The sequence below is a fragment of the Felis catus genome, chromosome A2 (genome assembly GCF_018350175.1).
Source record: "Felis catus isolate Fca126 chromosome A2, F.catus_Fca126_mat1.0, whole genome shotgun sequence".
Taxonomy (NCBI): Eukaryota; Metazoa; Chordata; class Mammalia; order Carnivora; family Felidae; genus Felis; species Felis catus.
Genome location: NC_058369.1, coordinates 55,869,764 through 55,876,366, shown reverse-complemented (window position 1 = coordinate 55,876,366; position 6,603 = coordinate 55,869,764). Strand labels below are relative to the sequence as shown.

The window sequence follows — 6,603 nt, the reverse complement described above, 5'->3', positions numbered from 1 at the left end:
TCACACATGCACGCAAAAATGTGTGCGTGGATGTTCACAGCAGCCTTACTCACAAGAGCCCCAAAGCCTCAAAACAACCCAAGCGTCCATCGTCTGATGAACGGATACGCAAAATGTGGTCTATCCACATAATGGAATGTTGTGCCATACAGAGGGAGTTAGTGCTGATGCATGCCACAACTTGGAACAACCTTGAAAATGTTATGCAAAGTGAAATAAGTCAGACACGAAAGACCACATACGGTATGATTTCATTTTTAAAGTTTATTTATTTTTGAGAGAGGCAGAAAAAGCGCGAGTGGAGGAGGAGTGAAGAGGGAGGGAGGAGAGAGAATCCCAAGCAGCCTCCGTGCTGTGGGGCTCCACACCGGGCTTGATGCGGGGATGGAGCCCACCAACCGTGAGACCTTGACCTGAGCCAAAGTCAGACGCTTAACCCACTGAGCCACTCAGGCGCCCCATAGGATTTCATTTTTATGAAATGTCCAGAATAGGCAAATCTATAGATGCAGAAAGTGGATTGACCGTTGCTAGAAGCTAAGGGAGGGAGAAAACTGGGCAGTGACTGTTAATGGCTGCAGGGTTTCTTTCTGGAGCGATGAAAATGCCCTACGATTAATCATGCTGATGGAGACACAACTGTAAACACCTCACTGTAAACACGTAAAGCGGGTGAACTGTATAGCATGTGAATTATGTTTCAGCAAAGCTGTTAAGAAACACTGAGATCTGACTTTTCACTCTGTTTGACAAAATTGTTAACAGTGTAGGGAGACAGACTCTTTTGTATATTGCTGATAAAAGTGCAAATTAATGCCACCCTTTTGGAGGGCATTTTGGCAATTTCTACCAGAATTAAAAACGCACATACTCTTTGATGGAGTGCCTCTGCTTTAACTGGCCCTACGGAAATACTAATAGTACATCCAGGTACAGTGTTTAAGAGCAAAGAAACTGGGAATAAATACACCTTGACAGAGAGCACAGACCATGGAATAAAGCACAGCCATTAAAAAGAAGGCAGCAGATTGGGCCATGTTGACGTGGACAGATCTGCAGAGATGTGTTTTAGGTGGGAAACTGGCAAGGCACGAAATAGTGGGCAGAGTGATCCTCCTCTTTTCTTCAGTAAAAGCCAGTATAGCAACGTATTCGGGAAGGAAATGCAAAGAGTGATCATCTCCGGGGAGAGGGACTGAGACAGCAAGGAAGGTTCGGGTTTTCACTTTGTAATCTTTTGGAACCGCTTGCATTTTCTAAATGTGTGCCTGCATTATTTTTAAAATGCTACTGGGATTAGCTGCACAGCAGCATTACAAGCCATTTTCGTTTGCTTTATGCTTTCCTGCATTGAACAAGAAAACCTTTTATAATCTTTGGCATTCCAGAAATGCTTGCGATGGGTGTGTGCGTGTCACATACTGCTGTTCCCCAAGAGAACCCGCACAGGGCCCACGACCTCCCTGTCTGGGCCTCGGTGTCCCATCCTTGGGAAAAGGCAGTAGAATGTGTTGGGGAGGCATGCTGGGGGGTGTTGCTGGCTCTAAGGGCCAGCGGCTGACGCTTCACTGAATGTTGGCCAAGCCCCTCTCCGGAGACAGCGCCCACCTCGTCCCCCTGGCCCTGTGGCGTGAAGGCAGCTCATAGCGGGCAGGTAGGCATGGGGTTGGGGCTCCAGGTGAGGAGGCAGGAATAGAGTCCACTCCTCTGAAACATCAAAGTGCACACGTAGGGGTGGGTCCATCAGCACACACTCATTTGATGTGCAAGCAGCTGGGCCAGGGCCTAATTTCTAGGTGAGGGCTGCAGGGGCCTCTGAAGACTGGTGTCCAGAGGGCCCAGCTGGAGAGCAACCAGAGCCTAGAGCTGTGCACACACGTGTGTGTGTGTGTGTGTGTGTGCATGTGCATACGTGTCTGGGACTCAAGGCTTCTAGTGTCTGTGTTCCTGCATGTGTTAGAATGCTAGTATTAGAAACATGTCCATGTTTCAAGCATGTTGACAGGTGCAGCCTTCCTGTTCAGCACCAGGGCCCTCACTTACACAGGCCCCTTCCAAGGCTCTTTCTCTCATCGGTATTCATCATTTTGGTCTTCCTAGTTGAAAAACAGCTCCCCTCCCCCATTGTATAAACACCGGTTCCAACAAATCCTGAATGGGCCCTGGCATATTTACATCATACTGTCGCATCTTTATCACGATTAGGTCTCTGCCTCCCTCCATTCGTTCCCTGTTCCTTCCCTCTTTCCTTTCTTCCTTCAATATTTGTGTTCCAGGAACCTCCCCTTCTGGGGCGGAGGGACAGTGACGAAGAAGACGACCCATTCCAGGGAGGTTCAGGGATCCACAGGAGCATATGGCGGGGCGTGCCCTCTTCATCCTGGGACGATCCAGAAAACCGAGGCGGGAAGGATCAAAGAATCAGCAGGCTGGCCGGACGTGGGCTGGGCCGTGGCCGAACACACGGCTGGCGCGTGTCTGCCTGTGAGCGTCTGCGCCTGTGTCTGTGCATTTGTGTGTACATGCCTGGGGGTGTGCCTGTGGCTGTGGGGTGTTTGTGCCTCCCTCCATGTGTGCAGTTGAGGGAGAATCTGGGTGCCTGTGTGCTTTCTTGTTGGCCTCACGTGCCCTGGAGTGAGTATCCAGGCAGCACTGTGAGCTAATGAGTTCTCGTGGCTGTGGAACTCCCTCAGGGCCAGTCCTCCCTGGCAGAGCAAACCTGTAGGAGCCCAGAGATGGGAGTAATGATTTCATCCTTCCCAGGCTGTCCAAACCTCTCTGCTGGTCTCCAGGGGCCCCGCCAACCTGATCTGGCGGAGCCCGAGGCCAGGGGATCTCACAGGTGCCATGATTTCTCCACCTTTGGGCATCACCTGGTCACCTGGCTGGACCCGCTCCAGGGCTGGTGGTTTGGATGGTAGGTACCGGTGACCAACCCTGAGTATCAGATTTCCACAGTGACAGTCCCTGTTAAGTGCTCAAGAACAACAAGATGCTTGCAGCCAGTATTAGCAAGAGGGGAAGTTTTCGAGTCCAATCCATTTCTGTTACAGAGTTGGCTTAGAGAGGGCTGGAGAGATCTTCAAGGTCATCTAGAACACCTCTGGTTATTCTCCACTTAGCCCCCACCTCCCAGATCCATTGGCCACAGTTTTCACCTGCTCTGTGTACCCCCAACAAAGCTGATCCCCCTGGATGCCATCACCCGGGCATCCTTGGTCTTTGGCTCCCAGTTGGTTTTGGCCAATGGGAGGCACCGACAGGCGTCAGAGGGTGGGAGGAGAGAAAAGTTGGGGTATTTCCCTGACTTACTCCCAGTTTCTGCAGTGACTGTGTCTCTCTAGCCACAGCTTTTCACCGGGGGGCCCCTCACCCCATCACTGAGTCTCCTGTTGCTTCTAGGAAACTGCTCCCCCTCCTCCTTACTTCAGGTTTCGGGGTTAGTGGCTCCCCATTATTGCCAGCCCAGGGACTGCACCAGCCCATTGATTTCCTTACAACACCATCCTCCCCATGCCCACACACTGGGGTAAATCGCCCCTTTGCTGAACTCTTTTCATTAAACCCTACTGAATGGGTCTGTTCTATCCTATTGGGACTCTGCCTGGTATGCAGTTTCCCATTGTGGTAGGAATAAAACATACACTACCTTCTCCTGCTCCACCTGGCCTCTAGTCTTTGCACTTGTCGTGTCTTCCGCTCATTGAAACATCGTCTCTTCCTTTCCCGGCTGTGCTGTCCTTGTCTCTCTCAAATAAATAAATAAACTTTGAAAATAATCTCTTCATCGGGGTACCTGGCTGGCTCCGTCGGTTGAGCGGCCCCCTCTTGATTTCGGTGCAGGTCATGGTCTCAGGGTCATGGGATGGATCTCCCGGTTGACCTGCCCATCGTCAAGCTCCCCTTTGAGCCCCATGCTGGGTGTGGAGCCTGCTTAAGATTTCTTCTTTCTCTCCCTCTCTGCTCCTCTCCCCCACGAGCTTGCTCTCTCTCTAAAATAAAAATAAGGAAATAAATCATCTCTTTATCAGTAAAACAGATAATAAACCCCATTGCATATGTTTAATAGTGCTTGGCACTCTTAAGAGTTTAAAGGACACTAGCTAATATTGTTGTTATTGTTGCAAGGGACTGGAATGGAAATAGAGTGCTTACTAGAACTTAAAGGGCCTGGTTTCAATATTATGCCGATTTAACTAATATTAACTAATATTGAAATATTGGATCCATGCCATTTATTATTCCTCTTTGGTGCATTTCTGCAGTTAACGTTGTCATTTGCATGCCTGCATTTTCCAAAAGGGGTGTTATGTTTTCAGGGTTTTGTATTCATCTGAAGATGAAATATATTCTAAGATTGCACAAAGCGGGGGGGGGGGCGGGTAATAAGTCTGTCATGTGCAATAAGTCAGTGTCTTGTTACATCACAATGACATTTTAAAATAAGGTAGACGTGATTAAAAAGCGAAAAACAACCATCTCTTCAAAGGTGCTTCATGACCACTGCCTAAATCAGGGGGCACCTTCTTTCTCTGCCACTCCTCGGCTCATGCCCTGATTAGTTTGCAATTTGATTGTCTCCTTGTTTAACATTTGTATCTGCCACTAAACCGAGCTTGACCAAGGCTTTCAGATCTTGCCTGCCGGGTTCACGTTCACAGCTGTGTCCCAGCGCAGTGCGTTGGCTAGGATACTGTAACAAAGAGCCTCCCAAACACTCAGTATGACTAATAACAGTTTATTTCTCCCTCAGGTGATAGTGTGGGTCAGTGGTCCAGGCTGGCATGCTGTTTGGAAGGTGTTCCCAAGCCCCCGGGCTCGTCAGACCACCTCCCTCCTCAGCCACACAGGGGACAACTTAAAAACCCTCTCACCCAGAGCAATCTCACACTCTTTTTGGTTGTGGCTTTCCTCGTTCCAGCCTGCCCCACGCCCTCATTCTCCCAACAACAGGCTTATTTATCTGTGTGGCTTTCCAAACCACACAAAGTTCCCAGAGATGAACTTCTCACAATGAAACAGGGTCACTGCACACACTTTCTTGCCTCTTGTTATTAAATATTATTTTTTTGGGGGGGGTGGTGCCTGGGTGGCTCAGTCAGTTAAGCATCTGACTTTGGCTCAGGTCATGATCTCTGTGGTTTGTGAGTTTGAGCCCCACGTCGGGCTGTGCTGACAGCTCAGAGCCTGGGACCTACTTTGGATTGTGTCTTCTCCTCTCTCTGCCCCTCCCGTGCTCATTCTCTGTCTCTCTCTGCCTCTCAATAATAAATAAATGTTAAAAAATATATATAGATATATATAGATATCACTTTTTTCCTTCTGTGGCTATGGTTTACATCTGTCTATATCCTTGACCTTTGGGCAAGTTATTTCACCATTCTGTGCCTCAGTTTCTTCATCTGTAAAATGGGAATAACCATAGTTCACCTCCTAGGGATGTTACAAGGATTAAGTGAGCATAGCTCTTAGAATTGAACCTAATACACACTAGGTGCTCTTTAAATAATAATCAGTATTATGATCTCTTTTGATGATCTCAACTTCCCCATGAGGTAGGTGGGAAGGCATCACCCCATTTTCACATGCAGAAATGAAGGACTAAAGAGCTAAGCAACTTGCCCAAGGTCATGGTGCTGACAGGTGGCCTAGTCTAGGTTTAATCCAGACCTCAGCTCACCTCATGAAAAAATTGAGGTGATGACAGCAGCCCCTCATAGGATTTGGTTGTGAGAATCCAGTGCCATTATGCATTCAAGTGACAGGCACTTGGAGGGCACTGTTGAAAAGTCTGGGTCCTTCCCCTTCGCGGTGCCCCACTCTGTCACGCCCACGGGCGCCCTCACGGAGCCACCAGGGATCCCTGTTCCTGGCAGCCCTCGGGTCAGCTGCTTGTTTGGCTGGCGGGGACAGCTGGGCCTACAGAGAGGCCCATTGTCTCTGGCCTCTGGGGCTGTATTGTTGGAGCCTCGTCCCAGGGTCCAGCCCCAAGACACTCCCAGCTGTCGCTTGGGCTTGGCTTGGTTTGGGGAGGGGAGACAGGGGAGTGAGCACGGACACCCGACTGTCCCCTTAAGACTGGATCACCAGCCCGGCTGTACTGACGAGGAAACTGAGGCTCAGAGAGCCCATATGACGTGTAGGGAGTGCTTGTCTCACCTGGGAGTCCCCACAGATGGGGCGGGGAGAGCGCGCGAGGGCCTCAAGTCGGAGAGGTCATGGATTCCAGTAGGTTCCAGATGGCAGGGCCAGAGCACCACACCATCCCATTTTACCCGTGGAAACAGAGACCCCACAGCGCGCACGCTGGCCCAAGGTCACACAGCGCGCATGCCGCGGAGTCCGCCGGGAAACTAGGCGGCCTAAGTCCAGCTTTGGGAGAGCGCCGGGGAGCCCGGCCGGCGGGGGGCGGGGCCTAGGGTGGCCCCTCCCCCGGGGCGGGGCGACCCCGCACTTGGCAAATGTCTGCGGCGAGCCTGGTGAAAACTCGCGCGGCCCTCCCCTTAGGGGGCGTGACTTTCCGAGCAAAGCGGGATTCTACTGGGCATTTGTCTGCGCAAAGCGGCACGTCGCGCTTGATGGGCGTTGGAGGCGTGGCCCCCG

The 6,603-nt window shown here is 50.8% G+C and overlaps 1 long non-coding RNA gene across 2 annotated transcripts; it reads right to left on the bottom strand.

Moving 5' to 3' along the window:
- Positions 1–243: 243 nt before the first annotated feature.
- On the bottom strand, positions 244–6,602 carry LOC109497329. Of its 2 annotated transcripts, XR_006593982.1 has the most exons (3): positions 6,160–6,571; positions 3,650–3,992; positions 244–2,719 (listed from the first exon to the last, which is right to left on the bottom strand). It is a non-coding gene; the product is annotated as an uncharacterized LOC109497329 (long non-coding RNA). The 2 variants fall into 2 exon arrangements; XR_002153443.3 differs by lacking the exon at positions 244–2,719 and having other exon boundaries at positions 3,009–3,992; positions 6,160–6,602.
- Between the last annotated feature and the right edge of the window lies 1 nt (position 6,603).